This window comes from Budorcas taxicolor, chromosome 7 (assembly GCF_023091745.1).
Source record: "Budorcas taxicolor isolate Tak-1 chromosome 7, Takin1.1, whole genome shotgun sequence".
Taxonomy (NCBI): Eukaryota; Metazoa; Chordata; class Mammalia; order Artiodactyla; family Bovidae; genus Budorcas; species Budorcas taxicolor.
In genome coordinates this window covers 49,973,793-50,000,191 of record NC_068916.1, presented here as the reverse complement: position 1 = coordinate 50,000,191, position 26,399 = coordinate 49,973,793, and the positions used below count along the sequence as shown (strand labels likewise).

Sequence of the window (26,399 nt, the reverse complement as noted above, 5' to 3'; positions counted from 1 at the left end):
ATTCAAGTTGAGGAACTTTCTACAAAATGCCTGACTAGTATTCCTCATATTGTCATGGTTATGATAAACAAGGAAAGACCAAAAAGCATCATAGACCAGAGAAGATAGGCCGTCTAAATGCAACGAGGTATTCTGAATGGTATCCTGGAACAGAACACAGTGGACAAGCTGATGAAAGTGTCGTTCCTAGTAATGGAACAATGTTGGTTGCTTTTTCCTTTTTTTAATTGAAATATAATTGACTTAAAGCACCATTAGTTCCAGGTATACAACATAGTGATTTGATATTTTCTGTACATTACAAAATGATCACCATGATAAGTCTAGTTACCATCTGTCACCGTACAGAGTTGCTACGATTTTATTGACTATATTTCCCGTGCTGAACATTTCACCTTTTTAACTAATTTATTTTGTAACTGGAAGTTTGTATTTCTTAATCTCCCTCACCTATTTCACTCATCCTCCTATTCTCCTCCTGCCACCTGTTTGTTCTTGAATCTATGAACCTGAGTCTGTATGTTTTGTTTTGTTTTTATATTCCTCAAAAGAGTAAATCATATGGTATTTGTCTTTTTCTTTCTGACTTATTTTACCTAACATAATATACTCTAGATCCATTCATGTCAAAAATGGCAAGATTTCATTATTTTCTACTGCTAATATTCCGAATGTATATATACAATGGAATATTATATACCATATAATCTGTACATATACACCACATCTTCTTTATTCATTCATCTGTTGACATTTAGGTTGCTTCCTTATCTTGGCTTTGTAAATGATGATACAGTAGCATGGGGGTGGATATATCTTTTCAAATTAGTGCTTTTGGTTTTTTGGGAAATAGAAGTGGAATTGCTGGATTGTGTAGTATGTGGTTTTCTTTTTAATTTTTTGAGGAACATCCGTAGTGTTTTTTATAGTGGCTGTATCAATTTACATTCCCTCCAACATGCGAAAGGATTCCCTTTTCTCCCCATTTTTGCTAAAACTTTTTATGTTCTGTCTTTTTGATAATAGCCATTCTAATAAGTGTGGGGTAATATCTCATTGTGGTTTTAATTGCATTTCCCTGATGACTAATGATGTTGAGCATCTTTTCATGTGTCTAACCATTTGTATGTCTTTCTTGGCAAAGGTCTGCTGCCCACTTTAAAAAATCAAACTGTTTGTTTTTGATGTTGAGTTTTATGAGCTCCTTATATTTTGCATATTAACTCCTTATCAGATACATGATTTTCAGATATCTTCTCCAGTTAAGTAGGCTGCCTTTTCTTGTTTTTGATGGTTTCCTTTACTTCTTTGGTGATCCAGTGGTTTAGACGCTATACTTCACTGTAGGGAGTGTGGGTTCAGTCCCTGCTCAGGAAACTAGGATTCCATTTGCCACGCAGTATAGCCAAAAAATAGAAAAAATAAACTCCCTGCCAGAAAACCAAACCTCCAAATACCACTAGGAGTGGTGTCAAAGAGTGTACTACCTGTTTTTTTCTATGAGTTTTATGGTCTCGGATCTTACATTTAAGTCTCTAATCCATTTTGAGTTTTTTTTTTTTTTTTTAATACAGTGTGAGAAGGTAGTCCAGTTTGATTCTTTTGCGTGTGACTAGCTTTCTCAACACCATATATTGAAGAGGCTGTGTTTTCCTCATTGTATATTCTTGCCTCCTTTGTCATAGATTAATTCACCATATAAGGATGGATTTGTTTCTGGAATCTGTGTTCTGATCTGTTGACCTGTGTGTTCATTTTTGTGCCAGTACCATATTATTTTGATTTTTGTAGCTTTGTAGTATAGTTGGAAATCAGAGAATGTGATACCTCCAACTGTGTTCTTCTTGCTGAAGATTATTTTGGCTATTTGCAATCTTTTGTGTTTTCATAGAAATCTTATTTTATTTTTTTCAGTGTTTGTTTGTTCCTGTTTTACTGTGCATGTTTCAGTATAATTAATTGACTTACAGTGTTGTATCACTTTCAGTTGTACAGTAAAATGAATTGGTTATCCATATAAAGTATATCTCCATTCTTTTTCAGATTCTTTTCCCATTTAAGTTATTGCAGAGTATTGAGTAGAGTTCCCTGTGCTATACAGTGGGTCCTTATTAGTTATCTCTTTATACATAATACTGTGTATATGTTAATCCCAATCTCCTAATTTCCATAAATGTTAGAATTATTTGTTCTAGTTCTGTGAAAAATGTCTCTGGTGTCTTAATAGGGATTGCATTTAATATGTAATTGCCTTGGGGCGTATGGTCATTTTAACAGTACTAATTCTGTAAGTTGATGAACACCATATATCTTTCCGTTTGTTTGTGTCATCTTCAGTGACTTCCATCAGTATCTGTAGGCTTTTCAGTACAGTTTTTTTTTCCATCTCCTTAGATTTATTGCTAGGTATTTTAATCTTTTGATGCAATTATAAATAAGATTGTTTTGCCTTTTTCTTACTATTTGTTGTTAGTGTATAGAAATGCAACAGATTTCTGTATGTTAATTTTGTATCCTGCACCTTTAATGTATCCTTTTATTAGTTCTAATAGTTTTTTGGTGATGTCTTTAGGATTTTCTATATATAGTATCCTGCCATCTGCAAACAGTGACAGTTTTACTACTTCTTTTCCAATTTGGATTTTTGTTTCTTTGTCTTATCTGATTGCTGTGGTTGAATTCCTAATACTGTGTTGAACAAAAGTGGTGATAATGGACATCCTTTTTTAGTTGTTGTTGCTCTTGAACTTAATAGTGAAAATCTGAAATCATTTCCTCAGTTATATTAACTGGGGGCTTGTCATATATGGCCCTTATTGTGTTGACCTATGTTCCCTCTTTGTGTATGTTCTTGACTTTGTGGAGAGTTTTTAATTATAAATGGATGTTGAATTTTGGAAAAAAGTCTTTTCTCCTTCTATTGAGATGATCATATGATTTTTATTCTTCAGTTTGTTAGTGTGTTATGTTACATTAATTTGTGGACATTGAACCATCCTTGTATAACTGTGATAAATCCCTCTTGATCATGGTGTGTGGTCTTTTTAATGTGTTGATTGATTTGGTTTGCTAATATTTTGTTGAGTTTTTTTGCTCGTATGTTCATCAGTGATATTGGTCTGTAATTTTCTCTTTTTGTGGTATTTTTATCTGGTTTTGATGTCAGGGTGATGCTAGTTTTGTAGAATGAGTTTGGAACCATTCCTTCCTCTTCAGTTTTTTTGCAATAGTTTGAGAAGGATAGGTGTTAACTCTTCTTTTCATGTTTGATTGAATCCACTGTGAAGCCATCTGTCCCTGGCCTTTTGTTTGTTGGGAATGTTTTTGAAAATTACTGATTCAATTTCATCACTGGTAATTGGTCTGTTCATATTTTCTATTTCTTTTCAATTCAGTCTTGGAAGATTGTATGTTCCTAGGAGTTTGTCCATTTCTCCTAGGCTGTCCATTTTATTTGTGTTTAATTGTTTATAGTAGTCTCTTACTCTTCTTTGCATTTGTCTGGTATTGGTTGTAATTTCTCCTTTTTCATCTCTGAGTTTATTGATTTGGGCTCTCTCTCTTCTTTTCATTTTGATGGTATTTTTCTTTGTTTATTTGGCTGTACTGGGTCTTAGTTGCAGCATGTGGGATCTTCGATTTTTGTTGTGACATGTGGGATCTTTAGTTGCAGCATATGATCTCTTAGTTGTAGCATGTGGGATCTGGGTCCTCTGCATTGGGAGTGCAGAGTCTTAGCCACTGGACCCCTAGGGAAGTCCCCCTTCGAATACATTTTTTATTTCAGTTACTGTGTTTTTCATCTTTGTTTGGCTCCTCTTTATATTTTATGACTCTTTGCTAAACTTCACACTGTGTTCATCCATTCTTCTCCTGAGTTTGTTGGCTATCATTATGATCATTACCTTTTACTCTTTATCAGGTAGATTGCTTTTCTCCACTTTACTGAATTCTTTTTCTGAGGTTTTATCATGTTCCTTCATTTGGGATGTATTCTTCTGTTGCCTCATTTTGCATAATTCTCTGTTTCTGTGTAGTGGTAGATCATTTATGTTTATCAGTCTTGGAGAAGTGGCCTTATGTAAGAGACACCCTGTGGGGCCCAGTTACTGTGCATGTGTTGTTTGTAGGTGGGACTAGCCCCCAGCCTACCTGGGTGCCAGGCCTATCTTGTCTAGAGTTCCCCAAAATGGCTGGCACCAATTTCTCTGTTCTAGGGGGCATCCTTTTGCCTCCGTGGGAGATTCTCTAAGATCAGCAGGTGGGTCTGACCTAGGCTGCTTTCAAATTCTGCCTCTGCACTGGTTCTCAGAGTATATGAGATTTTTTGGTGTGCTATTTAAGAGTAGAGTCTCTGTTTCCTACAGCCCTCCATCTCTTCTGTGCACAAGCATACTGGCCTTCAAAGCAGATGTTCTGGGGGCTTGTCCTCATGGTGCAGGACCCCCAGGCTACAGAGTCTGGTGTGGGGCTTGGACCCCTCACTCCTTGGGCAGAACCTCTGCAATTGTGATTATCCTCTGATTTGTGGGTTGCCTACCCAGGGTTGTGTGTCTTGACTCTGTGTGTGTTTCACTGCACCTCCTACCAGTCTTGTTGTGGTTCCTTCTTTCTATCTTTAGTCATGGAGACTTTTTTTTGCTAGTCTTCAGATCATTGATAGTTGCTCTGTAAATAGTTAAAAATTTTTGTGGGCTAATGGGAGAAGGTGGGTTCTGTCAAAATCTTCCTGCTTACACTGTCTTGACTGTACACCTCCAATGTTGATTTTTTAAAATTAACAAATATATTACTGTAATGAAGATCATAATATTAGGGGAACTGAAACTGGGTGAGAGGTGTACAAGAATATTTCAAAATCTTTGTACTATGATCATAAATTTTCCATAAATCTAAAACTAGCCCCCCCAAAAAAGAAAGTCACCTTCTCAAACAAGGCCTTCCCTGGCCACCATCTAAAACAAGCTTCTTTCCTCCTTGTCCTTTCATATCTTTTCCCTACATTGTTTTGATCCTTAGTACTTGCTTGTCTAATACTATATATTTTACTACTAATAATAATGTTCATTGTCTACTTCCAAACTATAAAACTCTGAGAAAATATGGATTTTGGCCTGTCTTGCTCATATTTGGATCTTCAAGGCTCAAAGTTGTACTTAGTTCATAACAGGTGGTTAAGAAATATTTGTTAATGAATGCAATAATGAATTCCTTTGTATCACCCTTTTGTCCTTAAACAACATGAGGATTTTGTGTTAGGGCTTTCGTTTCTCTTTTGAGATTTCTCCTGGGGTGTCCCATTTTAGTGGATGAAATGACACCTGTTGTTTCTATTCTACTTTAGTTCACATGGAAATGAGAAGCATGTCAGAAGTGGGTTGTGTGCATCCAGTGTGTTTACCCATCAGCAGGAGGAACAAATAAATGATATCGTTTACTACTTTCCTGGCTGAAATTGTTCCTCTTGAAGGTGAGGATTGATTTATGAGAGACACTCTTTTCCCTACACTCTTCTCCCCCATGGTTAAACCTGTGTTTCAGGACTGGCTGGTTCAGCATGACAAACTTGAAATGTGTATGGATAGTGAAGACAGTGAGGGAAGCCTAGGACACTTTGACCTAGAGAAGTAAAGCCAGTGCAAGAAAATTCACTTAATCATGAAAACATGTTAAGCTTCTCTGTGACAATCAGTGAACATTTGGAGGACAGAGATGGTGGAAATGGGGACTGTCTCAGTAGTTCTTGGTCAGTAGAATGTGACAACACTGCTTGACCTTATGGCAACTAAATTTAGGATGAACTAAAGCAAACATGCCTCACACAGTGAAGAGTAAATATGTGGTTAAAAGCATGCTTGAGAAAAATGTGTGGCTGATAGAAGTGTAATGGGCAAGGGACGGAGAGTTTTGAGGACCATCATTAAAGAGAGTGGAGAAGGACCAGTCTCTTCCACACTCAGTCCCATGGCAGGCGGTCCTGTGCATTCCTCTGATGCGTTAATGGAGATGGTGTTGGTTGGAGAATAGCCCTGTCAGCATCTTTTCAGGTGCAAGAAGTGGGGACATGTTGGTTGTCAGGTGGACCTGACTGAGGTCTGGAGGATTTCAGGCAGTGCTTATTCAATGTCAAGTTCTTCCTGCATTGGAAATATCTCATAGTATGTTTTTAAGCCTCCATAGGACGTACTTCCCAAAGAATGGAGTCACACTGATTTCAGGTCTGAACAAGTCATCAGGAGCAACAGAACTGTAGGGTAAAAGATACTTCCTTTGTGCCTGGCATTTTCCATTTCCTGTTGCTTTCACGTTTCCCTTGTCTTGAGCCCAAATATATAGTGATTTTGCTTTGTTTTTGGTGCTGTGTCCATCACACCTGTGGTGCTCTCTGAACAAAGGCCTGCTCTCTGCTGGATACAGGAATTGGCCCTGGGCCTGGGTCTGGGGTAGATTCATTTTGGATACAAATAAGCAAGGCATCTTGTATCCCGTTCCATTCTGCCGGTCTTAAGGAAGAGGCCAAGGGGTCCCCCTCCCTTTGCAAGTAGAGCAGAATGTACCTTCTTAAAAGTATTAAAATATCACAGTTGGGTTCAGTTATCTGCAGAAATAGAGTTATATAAAGGGGAAACGTACAAAGGAGAAATTTGTACCAAATAACAGGCTACATTTTTGTTAAAAAAATTTCTTTCAAGGCTATCTGGTTTAAAGTCTGAGTGTCCAGGAGAGAGGGGAAGCAAAAAGAAAGGAAGGAAGGAAAGAAAAAGAAACCAACTACTTAAAGATTCTTGACAGTGAATCAAAGTCTTGAGTGATCATATGCTCTTTACCAGTGATGCAGCCTGCCAGGGGCTTCCTGTCCTTGACCTTCTTCCTCACCTTCCACTCCCCTACCCTCAGAGGATGGCAGGCAGAGAAAGTGGGCCTCAAGAGCCTTAGCTCTTCCAAGTGCCTTGCTCTGCCTACCTACCATCTAGCTGAACTAGATGGCCTAAGGTCTTGCAAAGCTGACTTAGTCTCATCTCTGGGTCTTGGTTTAAACCCATCTGCAGGTTCGTATTACAGATTACAGAGGGACTCTTTACTTGTTTCTGCTTCTTTCTTCCAAAACAGTGCTATAGCCATACCAGAGTTGGGGGGTTCTACCATAAATAAGGACCTACAAGGTGTAGCAGCTTCATAGGTATGAAAAGTTTTTGGTTGTGTTCTCCTGGAGCAGACACTGACATTGATGATGGCGTGCACTGTATGTATAAGGGATCAACATCTGTGATAGGAGGTGAAAGGGAGTAGGATTGGACAGAGGATGAAGTCACCTTGTGATACAACCTTGATGAAGCCATGGCCATCCCAGCAAGGCATTTTGGAGTAGGTATTGTTTTTAGATTGCCCCACATTATAACAAAATGGTTAGATTTTTATATCCATTCCTGGCTCAGTCACCAGTTACAGGCTGCCCCTGAATATTGTGACCTTGACCAAAGTAGCTCTCTGCAGTTGAGACAAACCATGAAGGAGCTGACACTGTAGGTAACCTGCTGACCTGTGCATGTCTTTCTTTGAAAGAGGGATCTGAGCATATCTCCCACAGGATAGCTGGGAACCTTGCTGAAACAGCTTGGAGTTGAGGCATATAGGAAGCTGACTTTCTCAGGATGAGTCTTCCCATTGTTCCCCAGGAAGTGTTCTTAGAAACTAAGTTGATGGACAGGAGCTGGGTGGGCAGGTAGAGTTGGCACCAGAAGTTGCACTCACTTTCTCAGGTAGAGCTGTGGCATTTGAAGACTTGGGTACAAGTTCCCACAGGGAATGAAATCTCACTTATTAGAAAGTCTTTGTCCTCAGCCAATCAACTAACCAGGAATGGTTTGGATTTTGAAAATTTTTCATGATGTTTTTGAATTCACTATTCTTTGTCAGAAAAATAACAAAATGGAAAGGGCACCTAGTCAGCAGTCAGCAAATGTTTGCTAAATGAGTGAATGAAAGAACCATTGTGGGCAGAGCAGCAGCTGGAAGCGGGGGGTCAGAATTCTGTGTCATCTCTTCAGAGGAATCTGTGCTCCAGAGGTAGCAGCTTGACAGGCTTAATAATAGCTCAACATGGAAAGAGAGGGTGAGGGATAGAGTGAAACAGAGGCACAATGGTGGGGTAGGGAGATTCCCAAGTGATGGCAGACCGGTGCCTACTGCCAGCTTGTAGGAAGAGAGAGTGCATACCTGTAAGTGGACAGGTGGCTAGATACTTGCCACATGTAGTCATTCGGGAAATGCAGGGAGTGGTCTGGTTGTCTTTTCTCTTAGGACGCTTTACCCCTCCCCATTGTTTGAGAATTGTGTAGCTTTCCTCTGCTTCTAGTAGTACCCTCCCATAGCCTCACAGCCCCACCCACTCTGTCACCTATAATTTAAAACAATATAACTGACCCCCGTCTCTGGTCTATTGATTGCCGCCACATCCCATTAAGCTGTTGTTTTACCCCAGGGAGCCAGGCCTGTAACCCATCTTGATTCTCTGACCCTCTCAGTGTCCCTGTGTCCTCTAAACGATATGACATGGAACCTCATGGCACTTGTCATTTCCAAGACACTTTACTGTCAGCCCGCTTGATTCCCTCTCCTTATTGTCATATAGGGGAAAGGTGGGACCATTGTAGGATGTTGGATTACGAATGAAGAATGGCTGTAGGGTGGAAGTTAGAGTCCTGGGGTCTGGGCTGGAATTGACTAATTGCTGGAATTGACTAATTGCTAGTTCTAGGAGTGGAGTTGGAGCTGGAAGAGACAGGAAGGAAGATAGCCTGTAAGTATAGTTTATTATTTTTAATAACTCATTTATGTAGAAGTTTAGTTTGGCAAATTGCTTCTATATCTGTTACTGTAATGTGGTCTGTTCTTACCTATTTTCTGACTCCTTTTCTCCTTCCTATTTTTCAGATATAGCCGTTTATCAGGGCTGTCCAGGATGAAAAGTATTGTTTCTTCTCTCTTCACTTTCTGCCTTAGGGATTTCTGGCTTCAGTCCTCTTTGCCATGCTGGTGACTCCCAAGTGTGTGTTGCCAGCCTCAGCCTTGCCTCCTGAACCCCCATCCCATATTTTCAGCTGCCTGATACCTACTTGTCCAGTTGGTGCTTCATATTCTTTAAAACCAAGCTCATAATAATTTCCTCTAAAGCCCATCCTTCTTCCTGTTTAATCATGGTGTCATTACTCTTCCATTCACCTGACTTTGAAGCTTTGGCGTCTCCCTTCTCGCTGTCCCCTTGGCCCGTTCTCATCAGTCACTTCACTTTGCTATGCCTCATCACTTGTTTCTCTTCCCACTTCTCCCTCTTGTGTCCCCACCCCTGTGACTTCTTCCCGAGCTGTGGCTCCTCGCCCAGTTTCCCTGACTCCGTGTGCGTCTGCCTTCAGGTGTATCCTGTACATAAGTCACCACTGTGTCAGTCTGTCTAAGCCATTAGAACATGAAGAAACTGAAATGCTTCCCCATTGCGTAGAGAGTTAAGGTCCAACTTCTCAGTGTGGGTTGTGAAGCCCCATAACCTCTTTCCTCCTTACCTCCTGCTGTGATCCTGTACATACCTCATTTTCTAGCCATGGGACTGCTTCTGTTTCCTGCATTATGTCCTAGACTTTGCTTCTTCACTGCCGTTGTTGATGTTTCTTTTCATCCTGAAGTGTCTTTTCCACTTTCCAATTTCTCTACTCCCTTGCTCCCTAGCCTACATAATTTCTCCCTGTTAAAATCTTGTTGGTTTATATACATTACAGTGGAATACTGTGACACTGTTGAGAAATGAAGTAGATCTGTATATGCTGACATGGCATGATGTTGAAGGTATACTGCTAGATGACTAAAAAACATGTATGACAATATATAGGGTCCCATTCTTGAAAACACTATTAACAGTAAATGTATATGAGTATATACAGAAAAAATTGGAAAACTAGGTCCTTTTAAGGATAATTCTTGAAGAAAAGTAATGATTTGAGGGATTGTAGGATGATTATATATTCATCTAATGTTTGATTTTAAAAATGATTGTACATTTCTATAGTAGTCAGAAAACATAGAGCAAGGAAAAATGAGAAAGAAAAGTTGTCCCCAGCCTCCAAGGTTCATCCAGATTTTCTCCTCTCTAGTTCCCCCAGTGGCAGGTGCTGACACTTTTCACGCCCCCAGCTCCCACCCTCACCTCTCAACCTCTCCCTTGAAACTCACATTGAGCCTCATATTACAGTAATTTTTGGATTTGCCTTATTCCCCACTTACTGTTCCTGAACCAGGAGTTGGTAGCATCGGAATTCTTGAATACCTGTAAGGGTCTGGTTGGGTGCTCATGCCCAGTGGCTGCTCAATCTTTGTTGAGCTGGGCTGCCCTGCCCTAGACATATCTGGGCATACTGGGGCTTTAGTGCTCTTATGCGTTGGGAGGGACTAAAGGCCCTGCTTTATCAACAGCAGGAGCTGTGTGCCTGATGGGACTGATCGATTGGCCTTTAATTTATTACCAGCCTCCTGACTAGGATCCTGATGATTATGATTGATAAGGATGTGATTGGAAATCTCATCTGTGTTCTTACTGATCCCTAGAGGAATCCATTTCCACATTGCAACCTAGGCCCTAACCTAGCATTAGATAAATTCAATTCAGCAATCCATCAAGACACAAAAGTAATTGAAGTGTGGATTAGTGCCTGCCAAGAATGGCAGGAGAAAATGATGGAAGAGTTTTGGGCCAAAGGGGCTGAGCTGTCCAGCCTCTAGGGAATCTATTATTCTTCCAGCTCACCAGTCTTTCTCTTGAGCTTTAACGATGTCTGCTTTGTAGGTGCATCCAGGCCCTGGATCAGCATAGATTCTGGTTTCTGCATCAAAGGATTTATACCACGTAGTGAGAGACTTTTCTGTTTGACCTCAGTTAGCTTTCTTGGGAGGAGGGGTAGACAGCAGAGGTTGTTGACAGTTAGGATCTGGTTGTTCCTGAAATACTGTCTGGCTCAGCATGGCTTCAGCCTGGCTCAGAGACAGAGTAAGGCAATGTTGGTTGTGGAAGAAGTGCTTTTGAAGTTCTTCTTCAGGTAGACCTGGGCTGGAGGCCTGGTTCTCTTACCAGTCTGAAGGAACCACTGTAGTTTGCAGAATCAAAATGCCTGGTGATTTGATATTTGGTAAATATTTGTTGAGTTGGGGTAGTTGTATAACCAGAGGATTCTCTTCTGTAAAATGGGACTACCTCCCTCATAGAGTTGTTGTGAAAGTGAAGTAAGATATGTATAGCAGCTATTCTAATGCCTAGCATCAAGAAGTAATTGGTAACTGCTAATTTCTTCTTTTCTGCCCCCTTCCCTCTTACACATTAAAGGTTAGAAATCTTATGACTTACTATGTTTATACATAATAGACTACAGTGAGAAGGGTTTGAAGATACCTCATTTTTAGCAAGTATGGCCTTTCTCTCCCTTTAGATTGCCTTCTGTGGTCCTTATAGCCATGTACATGGTCTGTGAAGGCTTCATTCACATTAGTGACTCATGGCACAGCATGAGTGCAGTGGAGAGAGCCAAGGACTAAGGCAAGATACCTGAGCTCTCGTCGTCTGTTTTCTTATCTGCAAAAAAGTAACATTTGCCTTATCTAGAATTTATATGGCAGTTCAAATCTATTTTCTGAGAGCATTCCCCTTCCCCCACTGTCCTGAAGGATATGCCTCCCTTGTGTTGCCCTGACTGTACTCACTGTTCTTCTCTTGAATGTCTATCTTAGGACAGGATTTTATCAAGTGAATGATCATTGACAACACATTGTGATAATAGTGGTTAATGCTGTGCTCATAGTGTGGTAGTACAACTCTTTTATGAGTCTGCCTGCTAGTTAAAAGGACTTTAAGTAGCTTTTAGTAAAAGATGTATGACTGCTTAAATATAATTTAAACTCTCTATGGGTTTGGGATTGGGGAAAACAAACATAATAGCCACCTTGTTTACTTTGGTTACAGGATCTAAACATTAAATATAAATCTGAATGTCCTGGCAGGCAAGAGAAAAAGGGAAATATGATGAATCACATAATCAAAAATAGCCAAAAATTATAAAATAGGTTGTCTTCTGAGAAAGAAGCTTTTCCCTGGTACTAGTAAAAACTGATCTAAAAGCATTTTTATAAGAGACATTAAATCATGTCCTGGACAATGTTTTTAACAAGATTTTTTTTTTCAGAAAATGCAGATTTTTTTTTCAGTCTGTTCCTTATATAGAACCTGAGGGCACACAAAAGAACAGATTTCAGTGAATATTTTATAGGGGACAAATCCAGTGAGCATTCTTCTGTTTTAACTAGGATACAATATAAAATCTCCTTAGCAGGATGGAGAGAGCCTGTATTTTAGATTGCTTTCCTCAAACATCTGCTCTGACAGGTTGTTTTTTGGTAAGAACTTGAATAGTGGTCAGATTAATACTGAAAACTTAGGCTAGGACTTGGACTTCCCTGGTGGTCCAGTGGCTAAGAATCTGCCTGCCAGTGCAGGGACACAGGTTTGATCCTTGATCTAGGAAGATCACACATGCTGCGGGGCATCTGAGCCTTTGCACAACTACTGAGTCCTTGTGCCTAGAGCCCTTGCTCCACAACAGGAGAAGCTATGCTACAACGAGAAGCCCTTGCACTGCAACTAGAGGGTCGCCCCTGCTTGCTGCAACTGGAGAAAAGCCCGAGCGGTACAGCAGTGACGACCCAGTATAGCCAAAGATCAACAAACAGAAAGGAAACCAGGATTTGGTACAATTTAACTGGTCAGTGTTTTCATCTTTCAAGACAGTGCTTAATCTGGAATGCTCCGTTTTTGCTCATTCTCTGCATTATGGTGATATAAAAATGATTGGACACATGTTGACTTTTTAATACAACTCATAGTGAATTGTTTAGCTATTTTCATTAGGGTATCCAGCGGGTGGTAAAATCTGTGTCCAGCAAATTTTGTGTTTGTGTATAGTTTTATTTGGAGAAAAGTATATCACTCACAATCTATTGCCAAGTGCAGTAACAGGCATCCACCGTCTCACTCCCACTGAAGATGGTAACCATCAGTGCTTTTGTTTAAGATCAGAAGTAAATATGGGCCTAGGAGATTTGCTGAAAGATGTTAGTTGTGGCTATATGAGAGAAAGTAGAAATCCCAGGTTTTCTATCTTTTTCCTTTGGTTTTTCTCCCCTTGGGACTCTGAAGTTGGCATGGAGAGGAAAAAAAGTGGAAACTGTAAAATGTTAGTATAGCCAGCAAACATTTGCTAATGTATACAATTCCTTCAGACCTCAGAAATGGAGGAAAGCCACAGAGTATATGTGAATAAAGTGATTATGAAGTTATTTTCTTACTTTGTTAAACCTTTTGGTTTCAATTAATTTTATAAGATGCTATTCAGTTCTTTTTTGCCACCACCTGAATTAAAGAAATCCAGGGCAGTTCATTATCCCTTTGCCCCTCCTTTGTAAGTTTGTAAGTTATTTCCTATTCAGTCTCCCTCCATCTCTGAAAGGGTTACTTGAATTGTTTGGGAGGGCCGGGTGTTCTGTATCTATTTTCATCTGTTATTTATGTTTGCATTCAATTATACTCAGCCTTCCTTTTAATTACGGAGATGACCCCTGAGCATTTTTTTTTTTCAGGGAATAGGTGTCTGTTATAACAATTAGCTTGGAGAGAGGGAATTAACCATAATTCTTGTCCTCAGAGGAGATGTGGTACTAATGGATCCCTGGCCTCCTGTCTGACTCTGGAGAGCCACTACTCTTATTTACTCCTTGGCTTAGGGTCTCCTGGAGTAGAACTGGCAAGAGTTACTCAGTTTTGTAAATCAGATTTGAATCCCCTAGAGGAGCCTCTGCTGCACAGCTCAGGTTTTCAGCTTGTATTTGTGCTGCTCATCATGCCTCTCCAAGCCCTTTTCCAGGCAGTGTTTGACTGGGCTCTCACAGTACCCCAGGGATGTGCCATCTGTGAAATGTGGATCTACTTCTGTGCTGTTTAATTTGGTAGTCACTAGCCATTTGTGACTATTTAAATTCAAACAAAATTTAAAATTCAGTTCCTTAGTTTCATTAGTCACATGTGAGCTACTCAATAGCCATGTGTCGCCAAGGGCTGCTATAATGGACAGCATGGATTTAGAACATTTCCATCTCAACAGAAAGTTCTATTGAACAGTGCTAGTTTAGAAAGTAAGTGGCTGATGCTTAGTTGACTGCTGATGTGGAAACATAACCTCCTTATATATTTGTTGTTGTTCAGTCACTCAGTTGTGTCCAACTCTTTGTGACCCCATGAACAGCAGCACGCCAGGCTTCCCTGTCCTTCATTATCTCCCAGAGTTTGCTCAAACTCCACTGAGTCGGTGATGCCATCTAAACATCTCATCCTCTGTCGCACATCCCTTTCTCCTCCTGCCCTCAATCTTTCCCAGCATCAGGGTCTTTTCCAATGAGTCTTCTTTTCCCATCAGGTGGCCAAAGTATTGGAGCTTAGCTCCAGCAGCAGTCAGTCCTTCCAATGAATATTCAGGGTTGATTTCTTTTAGGATTGACTGGTTTGATCTCCTTGCTGTCTAAGGGACTCTGAAGAGTCTTCTCCAGCATCAGTTCTTTAGCACTCAGCCTTCTTTATGGTCTAACTCTCACATCCGTACATGACTACTGGAAAAACTAGACGGACCTTTGTCGGCAAAGTGATGTCTCTGCTTTTTAATATGCTGTCTAGGTTTGTCATAGCTTTTCTTCCAAGGAGCAAGGTGTCTTTTAATTTCATGGCTGCAGGCACCGTCTTCAGTGATTTTGGAGCCTAAGAAGATAAAGTCTGTCACTATTTCAATTTTTTCCCTATCTATTTTCTATGAAATGATGGGACCAGATGCCATGCTCTTCATTTTTTGAATGTTGAGTTTTAAGTTAGCTTTTTCACTCTCCTCTTTCACCTTCATCAAGGAGCTCTTTAGTTCCTCTTCACTTTCTGACATTAGGGTGGAGTCATTGTCATCTCCATATCTGAAGTTATTGATATTTCTCCCTGGAATCTTGATTCCAGCTTGTGATTCATCCAGCCAGACATTCCGCATGATGTACTCTGCATATATGTTAAATAAGCAGGGTGACAGTATACAGCCTCGACGTACTTCTTTCCCAAATTGGAATCAGTCCATTGTTCCATGTTCGGTTCTAACTTTTGCTTCTTGACTTGCATACAGGTTTCACAGGAGGCAGGTAAGGTGATCTGGTATTCCTATCTCTTGAAGAATTTTCCACACTTTGTTGTGATCCATGCAGTCAAAGGCTTTAGCATAGTCAATGAAGCAGTAGTAGATGTTTTTCTAGAATTCCCTTGCTTTTTCTGTGATCCAGTGGATGTTGGCAGTTTGATCTCTGGTTCCTCCGCCTTTTCTAAACCCAGCTTGTACATCTGGAAGTTCTCAGTTCACATACTCTTGAAGCCTAGCTTGAAGGATTTTGAGCATTACCTTGCTAGCATGTGAAATGAGTGCAGTTGTGTGGTAGTTTGAACATTCTGTGGCATTGCCTTTCTTTGGGATTGGAATGAAAACAGACCTTTTCTAGTCCTGTGGCCACTGGTGAGTTTTCCAAATTTGCTGGCATATTGAGTGCAGCACTTTCACAGCATCATCTTTTACAATTGGAAATAGATCAGCTGGAATTTCATCACCTTTACGAGCTTTGTTCGTAGTAATGCTTCTTAAGGCCCACTTGACTTCACACTCCAGGGTATCTGGCTCTAAGTGAGTGATACACCATCGTGGTTATCTGGATCATTAAGACTTTTTTTAAAATAGTTCTTCTGTGTATTCTTGTCACCTCTTCTTAATATCATCTGCTTCTGTCAGGTCCATACCATTTGTGTCATTTATTGTGTCCATCTTTGCATGAAATGTTCCCTGCTGCTGCTGCTAAGTCGCTTCAGTCGTGACTGACTCTGTGCGACCCCATAGACGGCAGCCCACCAGGCTCCCCTGTCCCTGGGATTCTCTATGCAAGAACACTGGAGTGGGTTGCCATTTCCTTCTCCAATGCATGAAAGTGAAAAGTGAAAGTGAAGTCACTCAGTCGTGTCCGACTCTTAGTGACCCCATGGACTACAGCCTACCAGGCTCCTCCGTCCATGGGATTTTCCAAGTAAGAGTACTGGAGTGGGGTGCCATTGCCTTCTCCCGAAATGTTCCCTAGGTATCTCTAATTTTCTTGAAGAGATCTCTAGTCTTTTCCATTCTATTATTTTCCTCTATTTCTTTGCATTGCTCACTTAGGAAGGTTTTCTTATCTCTCCTTACTATTCTTTGGAACTCTGCATTCACATGGGTATATCTTTCCTTTTTACCTTTGCCTTTTACTTCTCTTCTTTTCTTAGCTCTTTGTAAGGCCTCCTCAGACAACCATTTTGCCTTCTTGCATTTCTTTTTCTTGGGGATGGTTTTGATCACTGCCTACTGTGCAGTGTCATGAACCTCTGTCCCTAGTTCTTCAGGCACTCTGTCTATCAGATCTAATCCCTTGAATCTATTTGTCACTTCCACTGTATAATCGTAAGGGATTTGATTTAGGTCATACTTGAGTGGCATAGTGGTTTTCCCCATTTCAATTTAAGTCTTAATTTTGCCATAAAGAGTTTATTATCTGAGCCATAGTCAGCTCCCAGGCTTGTTTTTGTTGACCGTATAGAGCTTCTCCATCTTCGGCTGCAAAGAATATGATCAGTTTGGTTTCACTCTTAGCCATCTGGCAATGTCCATGTGTAGAGCTGTCTCTTTTGTTGTTGGAAGCGGGTGTTTGCTATGACCAGTGCATTCTCTTGGCAAAACTCGGTTAGCCTTTGCCCTGCTTCCTTTTGTACTCTAGGGCCACACATGCCTGTTTTTCTATACTGTAGCCTTTGCTATACTGTACCTTAAATAGCTGCTTCATGGTCATTGTTATTTTGCTTCTTTATTAATTTAAAATTCTTAAGTAGAAAATGCTGGATATTGCTAGCTAAAGCCATTGGCAGCAATCCTGAGTTCTCTGGCATTTTATATGCGTGCCATGTGGTAGTGGTTCTGCATCCAGTGGGAATGGTGCAGAGTTGACGGGCAGGTTGTGAGGAGAGACTTCTCAGCAGAGAAGCTGTACCTGACATTGAGGGTGGCCTCTGCATATTGGGACCTGCATTCTCCTGCTGCTCTGACTCCCCATCAGCCACAAAGAAGACAGGTCTAGTGAAATTGGGAGGCTCAGGTGGGAAGATGCTTGGCTTTCAGGACCTGCAGAGTGAAAATCAAGTCCAGAGAGTTCCATAGGAGTTAAGATGATTCCAGAAATGAAGATTTTTAACAAATTTCCCAGACACCTAGATGAGAGACCAGGAAGCTTTTTTGTCAATTATAATTTTGTCCACAATTATATAATTCTTTGCATTTTTTTTTTCAGGCAAGGTGAGGTTAGCCAAATATTAGAGACAATATTGTATAGTAACCAAATATTGTTTGTTGTGTACTTAGAAAGATGAATGTGAGATTTTAACATGGAAAAATATAGCCACATTGTATAAGTGACCCCAGAGGTACATTTTTGCTGCACTGAGGGTCCCTGGGTTCATACAAAATCTTTCTAGATCCCAGATCTAGATATATGCCTCCTTGATCAGTGCTTTAGTTTGTCTGGGCAGCGTTAGAGGGAATGAGGACAGTGGAAGGCACACTCATATACCACTCCTGCCATGCCCTCCTCCTAATGTACATTAAATCATTTGATTTGTCCTAGGATAAGCAGGTCAGGAAGCAACAGTTAGAACTGGACATGGAACAACAGACTGGTTCCAAATAGGAAAAGGGGTATGTCAAGGCTGTATATTGTCACCCTGCTTATTTAACTTATATGCAGAGTACATCATGAGAAACGCTGGACTGGAAGAAACACAAGCTGGAATCAAGATTGCTGGGAGAAATATCAATGACCTCAGATATGCAGATGACACCACCCTTATGGCAGAAAGTGAAGAGGAACTCAAAAGCCTCTTGATGAAAGTGAAAGAGGAGAGTGAAAAAGTTGGCTTAAAGCTCAACATTCAGAAAATGAAGATCATGCCATCCGGTCCCATCACTTCATGGGAAATAGATGGGGAAACAGTGGAAACAGTGTCAGACTTTATTTTGGGGGGCTCCGAAATCACTGCAGATGGTGACTGCAGCCATGAAATTAAAAGACGCTTACTTCTTGGAAGAAAAGTTATGACCAACCTAGATAGCATATTCAAAAGCAGAGACATTACTTTGCCGACTAAGGTCTGTCTAGTCAACGCTATGGTTTTTCCAGTGGTCATGTATGGATGTGAGAGTTGGACTGTGAAGAAAGCTGAGCTTGAAGAATTGATGCTTTTGAACTGTGGTGTTGGAGAAGACTCTTGAGAGTCCCTTGGACTGCAAGGAGATCCAACCATTCCATTCTGAAGGAGATCAGTCCTGGGATTTCTTTGGAAGGACTGATGCTAAAGCTGAAGCTCCAGTACTTTGGCCACCTCATTTGAAGAGTTGACATGTTGGAAAAGACTCTGATGCTGGGAGGGATTGGGGGCAGGAGGAGAAGGGGACGACCGAGGATGAGATGGCTGGATGGCATCACAGACTCGATGGACGTGAGTCTGAGTGAACTCTGGGAGTTGGTGATGGACAGAGGAGCCTGGTGGGCTGCAGTCCATGGGGTCGCAACTGAGCAACTTCGCTTTCACTTTTCGCTTTCATGCATTGGAGAAGGAAATGGCACCCCACCCCAGTGTTCTTGCCTGGAGAATCCCAGGGACGGTGGAGCCTGGTGGGCTGCCGTCTATGCGGTCGCACAGAGTTGGACACGACTGAAGCAACTTAGTAGCAGCAGCAGGATAAGCTAAAGATTTGATTTGAAAGGTAGCTGTATAACAGTGGAATTTGATTAGTGGGATTTTGGGTAGTGTTGGGGTTATAGTGTCTTTCTGGTAGCCCTGAAATCCCACCTCATCAGTGACTCTTTTGGTGCCTCTGCATAGAACTTTGCCCGCTACTTTACCCATTCAGGTTTATTCAGAGAGGGCGCTTTGGGTAAACTTACCTGTGATGTGTGGCAAGGCCTCAGTTACTGGCTTCAGGGAGTATGGTGGTTAGCTATTAGGAAAAGCTAAGAGTTGACTTATTGGAAGAGACTCTGATGCTGGGAGGGATTGGGGGCAGGAGGAGAAGGGGACAACAGAGGCTGAAATGGCTGGATGGCATCACTGACTTGATGGACGTGAGACTGAGTGAACTCCGGGGGTTGGTGATGAACAGGGAGGCCTGGCGTGCTGCGATTTATGGGGTCGCAGAGAGTCGGACATGACTGAGCAACTGAACTGAACTGAACTGAAGGTAGCTTAAATGATAAATTCCCAGAGAGAATGAGGAAGATTATTAGATTGAAGTTATATACTAGGTAAGAGTTTGAGGAGATGGAGTATTTTGTTATAGGGAGGGACTCTGGCCTCTTCTTCCAGTATTTGGGCCTGTTCGAATTTCATTATGAAAGCTGATGAGAACTCAGAGAAACATCAGTCCACTTGATGGAGTCTCCGGTGGTCGTTTGTCCTCTAAGCCTCAGCATCTCTCTGTAGATCATAGCATGCCTCTCTGTTCCACTGAGCCTGCAGTCAGCGCTGTCCTTTCTAGGGATATGCTGTCATGCTGGGAACTATAAAGGAATTCAAGTTAAAAAATTACTATCTCTGTACACTGTGAGCTTGTAATTGAAAGTCATGGAGAATATTTAACTGATGCTTATGACAAGATATGTAAAGTATAAAAAAATCGAAATAATGAGAAAGTCTTACGTATTGGATAATAGAAATTTGGTGAAAATTTTGTTGATAAAATATAACACATTTAGCACCATGAAATCTCAGAAAAATTGGGGAGAATTTTGTTTTTAGATTATAGAGGGGAAGGGTTTGATTAAAGAGCCAGAATTAATCCTGAGAAGGGAATAGCTTTTTATGTCTTATTGGAGCCTCTTTTATTGCTTGATTTTGGTCACAGTGGTCTTTAAGAGTGACCATACCAGTTGAAGGGAAATTGGTTTCTTTGTTAGTGTGCTGGTGAAGTAATGGAGTGGCTATAAATCTGAGCTTTTTGACATCATGCTCCCAGTTTTTCAAATGTCCACCCATCTGTCACAGGCCCTAGGGATACCTAGTTACTCTTCTAAATGGAGATACTCTGAGTTATCAGAGCCCAGAGATTGATTGCAGGATGGGGCAATGTACGAGTGACTGTATCAGTATCAAGCTTTTGCTGTTTCCAAGGTCTATATATATTCAGCCATTTTAGTGACTTTCCATGTAATACATTTGACTTTTAGCTTCTGTTGCTAAAGTAATGGTAACATATTCTGTTTTCCATTTGTTTATTTATGGTCTTCTTTTTTACCTTTGCGAAACTTGATATAGGTACAAAGCTTCAGAAAGGTACACATACCAGAGTAATAGATAACTCTGATTTGGTTACAAGGCAATAATTTAAGTTGACAGGTTTAGCTGATAACATACAACACGAGAGAGAAATAGGATCAGTTTATAAATGTCAGCAGAACCCCTGAGAGTGAGTTGCTGCCTTGGAGCTGACTCTGGTACTGTTGTTTTGTCTAATATATTATAAAGTGAAATAAACTGATGTCTGTGAAAATCTGGCTGACCAAGATTAAAAGAATAGGGCTGTAAATTAGCTGCTTCCTTAATGTCACTTTTAAGCAACTTTCAGAAGGGGCTAAATAACAGACATTAAGATCCTTGGAAAGACCTGGGGTCCAGCTTCTCTGGAATGCCTAGAGGCCAAGAGAGTGGACCTGCTTGTGGCAAGTCCTACTGTGAATCAAAACTTGCCTGTTCTACCAACTCAGTATGTATGTTCTGGAAAATGGAACTTTAGAGAAGGTTGTGAAGTCCAGATTTCTGGAAGCTAGACCTTGTGGAAGGTCATTATATGTTCTGTCACTATGACTGCCATAACCATATGTGAAATATTTTAGTGATTTGTAAAACTGAAATCAATTCAGCATAATAGGCATTGACACACAAGATCACTATCTCCCTCATGGAAAATAAATATTCCTGCTTTACCTTGACATTTGTTCCCCATAAATGCACCAGCGTTTATGTAGCATTATCTTATGATCGTGTTTTATTCCCTGTGACACACACACTCTGTTATTGATGTCTGCAGAGTCAGGGGAAGTGGTGGGGATTGCTTAGGGCATCTCAGAGTAGTTGGTTTTTAGGGGACTAGTTCCATTTTGTAGAATTAGTGGGACTGGACATAAACTTAAGCACACACATCATTTCATACCTCTCAGTGGTTGCCACAAACTTAGAAAAATCCTTGGAGTATAACTTTTACTCCATAGAGCAGTTTGGACTGATGTCCTTGTTTTGAGATATCTCGTGCTGCAGAGGGAAAAGAAAGTTCCAGGTGATGGAAATTTTTAAGAAGTAATGGCTTCCATCCATCTGCCTCAAGGCAGAACCCTGTCTAGGTTGGTCTGCACACCCTTCCTTCAGCAGTTTCTGTGGATAATTATGCTTTCAAACTCTGGTTTCTGATTTGTGCATTTCAATCATTATGGGCATTTAACATGAATGTTTTTTTTACTGAAGTTTAGTTAATTTACAGTGTTTCTGGTATACAGCAAAGTGATTCAGTTATGTATATATACATTCTTTTCCATTATAGTTTATTACAAGGTATTAAATATAGTTCCCTGTACTATACAGTAGGACTGTTTTGTTTGCCTATAGTAGTTTGTATCTGCTAATCCCAAACTCCTAATTTATCCTTCCATCTTCTTTCCCTGTTGGTAACCAAAGTGTCATAGTCTGTTTGGAATTTTATAACAGAATATCATGTATTGGGTGGCTTATAAACAACAGAAATTTATATCTCAGTTCTGAAGGCTGGGAAGTCCAAGATCAAGGCACCAATAAACCCAGTGTCTGATAAGAGCTCACTTCCAGATTATAGCTCTCTGTCTTCTCACTCTGGCCTCACTTAGTGGAAGGGGCAAGGGAGCTCTCTGAGGTCTCTTCGATGAGGGCACAGACCCCAAAGAAAGTGACCTAATCACCTCCCAAAGGCCCTGCTTCCAAAATAACATCATGTTAGGAATTAGGTTTCAACACATGAATTTTGTGAGAGGGGTGGACACAAACATTGACTCCATAGCAAGCATTAAACATAACTCAGAGATGCTTAGCTCTAGAGGCAAGAGGGGTTGAAGGGACTTGAGTTCTCATTAAAAAAAGCTCTTTAATCCTCTCTACTCCCACCTATCCAACCGCTGTCACATGTGTACAAATTCTCCTGAAGTCCCCCTTCTCTTCCATCGTTTGGTTTCCTTTGCCTTGATGGGCAGATTGATTGATTGGCTGAGGGTTCTGATCATATGGGAATAAAGGCATTAAGGTTGAACCCAGCATCTTATTGTTTTGTGTTTCAGCAAGGCCCATGTTCTCAGCCTTTGGGACCAACTTTTTATAACATCACAACCGTAGCAAAATACTTTTCAGGTACTTTATTGCAATTTACATTTGATTGGTTGGACTTGTGTCTAATTAGCAGTATGTGTTAGAATGTATCTGAGTAATACATGCTGTTGAGTCATTGTTTCTCAGTCTAGAACATGTTTGTTGTTGGTATGTAATTTGTAGATGGTTCCCAGTTATAACAGTGTATTTCAAGGGAGCCTAAATGAACCCAGTCTATAGTAAGAGATTTCAAATGATTTTTTTTTTCCAGCTCCCTTCCTTTTTTCTTATAAAATAAATATTTTATTTTCTGGTATTAAAAGTAATACATACTCACCATTAAAAAGTTATAAGATGTAACATAGAAGTAGAAGTCCTTTTTTTAAAATTTATTTTTTTATTGAAGGATAATTGCTTTACAGAATTTGGTTGTTTTCTGTCAAACCTCAACATGAATCAGCCATAAGTATGCATATATCCCCTCCTTTTTGAACCTTCCTCTCATCTCACTCCCCATCCCACCCTTCTAGGTTGATACAGAGCCCCTGTTTGAGTTTCCTGAGCCATACAGCAGATTCCCATTTGCTATCTATTTTACATATGGTAATGTAAGTTTCCGTGTTACTCTTTCCATACATCTCACCCTCTCCTCCCCTCTCAATAACATATATTTAATGTATTCTTCTAAAACCATTTTTATTATAAAATTAGATACAGAAAATTAAATAAAAATGTATAGCCTAATGAATTATTACAAGGCAAATACTCATGAAATCCTACCCAAGTCAAGAAATAGAACTTTACCAATCACCTCAGATAATCACTATGGTGTGAACACTCACCTAGAGCCAGACATCCTGGAATGTGAAGTCAAGTGGGCCTTAGGAAGCATCACTATGAACAAAGTTAGTGGAGGTGATAGAATTCCAGTTGAGCTATTTAACATCCTAAAAGATGATGCTGTGAAAGTGCTGCACTCAATATGGCAGCAAATTTGGAAAATTCAGCAGTGGCCACAGGACTGGAAAAGGTCAGTTTTCATTCCACTCCCAAAGAAAGGCAGTGCCAAAGAATGCTCAAACTACCACACAATTGCACTCATTTCACACACTAGTAAAGTAATGCTCAAAATTCTCCAAGCCAGGCTTCAGCAATATGTGAACCATGAACTTCCAGATGTTCAAGCTGGATTTAGAAAAGGCACAGGAACCAGGGATCAAATTACCAACATCCACTGGCTCATGGAAAAAGCAAGAGAGTTCCAGAAAAACATCTATTTCTGTTTTATTGACTATGCCAAAGCCTTTGACTATGTGGATCACAATGAACTGTGGAAAATTCTGAAAGAGATGGGAGTACCAAACCACCTGACCTGCCTTTTGAGAAACCTGTATGCAGGTCAGGAAGCAACAGTTAGAACTGGACATGGAACAACAGACTGATTCCAAATTGGGAAAGTAGTATGTCAAGGCTGTATATTGTCACCCTGCTTATTTAACTTATATGCAGAGTACATCATGAGAAATGCTGGGCTGGATGAAGCACAAGCTGGAATCAAGATTGCCGGGAGAAATATCAATGACCTCAGATATGCAGATGACACCACCCTTATGGCAGAAAGTGAAGAAGAACTAAAGAGTCTCTTGATGCAAGTGAGAGAGGGGAGTGAAAAAATTGGCTTAAAGCTCAACATTCAGAAAACGAAGATCATGGCATCTGGTCCCATCACTTCATGGGAAATAGATGGGGAAACAGTGGAAACAGTGTCAGACTTTATTTTTGGGGGCTCCAAAATCACTGCAGATGGTGATTGCAGCAATCAAATTAAAAGATGCTTACTCCTTGGAAGGAAAGTTATGACCAACCTAGATAGCATATTAAAAAGCAGAGACATTACTTTGTCAACAAACGTCCATCTAGTCAAGGCTTTGGTTTTTCCAGTGGTCACGTATGGATGTGAGAGTTGGACTGTAAAGAAAGCTGAGTCCTGAAGAATTGATGCTTTTGTACTGTGGTGTTGGAGAAGACTCCTGGGAGTCCCTTGGACTGCAAGGAAATCCAACCAGTCCATCCTAAAGGAAATCAGTCCTGAATATTCATTGAAAGGACTGATGATGAAGCTGAAACTCCAATACTTTGGCCACCTGATGCGAAGAACTGACTCATTTGAAAAGACCCTGATGCTGGGAAAGATTGAAGGTAGGAGGAGAAGGGGACGACAGATGATGAGATGGCTGGATGACATCACTGACTCAATGGACATGAGTTTGGGTGGACTCCAGGAGTTGGTGATGGACAGGGGGGCCTGGCATGCTGCGGTTCATGGGGTTGCAAAGAGTCAGACACGACTGAGCGACTGAACTGAACTGAAGCACCTCAGAAGCTCCTCCTGTGTCCCAGCCCGGCTACACCATCTCCTTCCCACCAAATGCAGCTGTTCTCCTGGCTTTTATACTAATTGCTTCATTTCATCTTAAAATAGCATATTACAGATGTGCACCCTAGACTCTAAAATGTTTCCTATTAAAAAAATTGTTATATCCTTTAAATTTCCTTGAATCCCTGGGCTATTCCCTTTTTCGTCCGTTATCTTTACAGTTTGTCTGTTGAAGAACTCAAGCCATTTCCCAGATTGAATTTTTCTGCTTTCATACTCGTGACGCAGTTCATCATGATCCTTACACCTCAATATTTCTTATAAATTGTCAGCTGGATCCAGAGGCTCAGTCAGACTCAGGTTCTGTCTCTATCACAAGATTATAAATAGATTTGGGTTTTTGTATTGGGGAGTACATAATGTCTGGTTGCCTTTCTTTTTGTGGGGTTACAAGATGGTGATATTCAACCTTATCATTTCCTTTTTGCTTTTAGCTATATAACTTAAAAAAATTGTTTATTTGGCTGCATCAGGTCTTATTTGCAGCCTGAGAGATCTTCGTTGCATCATGTGGGTTCTTTCTTTGTGGTGCACATACTCTCTGGTTTTGGCACATGGGCTGCAGAGTGTGCGGACTTGGTAGCTGTGGAGCATGGACTTAGGTGCTCCACAGCATGTGGGATCTTAGTTCCCCAACTGGGTATCCAGTCTGCATCTGCTGCACTGCAAGGTGGATTCTTAACCTCTAGACCACCAAGGCAGTCTCTGTATAATTTTTAAAAAGAGACACTGCCTCTCATATACTATTTGATTATCCAGTGGTTCAGTTCATAAAGGAAAGACAGGAGAAATGCTTGATTCTTTTTCCTAATTTATCCTAAACTTTATCAGTTTTCAAGATAATGAATTGTTTCCCAGTCAAGCTTTAATGAGTGATTAGAATTTTTTCCTTTAAAAATGTTTAGTAAGTTTCAGCCCATCGCAATGACTGTTTTTACTGAAACTGAAATTTTATTGTCTTTTGTCATTTGAATCAAAGCTCTTTTGGTATTATCATAGTAGTTATTGATAACGTTTTTGCTGTTTGGTGTGACAAGATAGTCTAGGCTCATACTGTTTATTTCTCGCTTAGTTCTGAAATCAAGCATTGCTCCAGGAAGCCCTCCTTTCTTTTAATAGGAAATTTTAATGGACATGAGTTTGAGTAAGCTCCGGGAGTTGGTGATGGACAGGGAAGCCTGGCATACTGCAGTCCATGGGATTGCAAAGAGTCAGACATGGCCAAGCGACTGAACTGAACTGATTTGATACTTAACTCCAGTCTTAATGACAGTGTCTCTTCATAGTTATTTTGATTGTCTAAAATGGGCTTTCTAATAGATTCTTCAGGCAGGACTCCTTGAAACAATATTCTTTGAGTTCTTGAATATTGATGTTTGTCTGTGGTCTTTATGTTTTAGATAT

The 26,399-nt window shown here is 40.5% G+C and overlaps 1 protein-coding gene across 5 annotated transcripts in view; it reads left to right on the top strand.

Moving 5' to 3' along the window:
* The window catches only part of SIL1 (SIL1 nucleotide exchange factor), a 250,181-nt gene that overhangs the window by 91,265 nt on the left and 132,517 nt on the right, over positions 1–26,399 (top strand). The window lies entirely within an intron of this gene.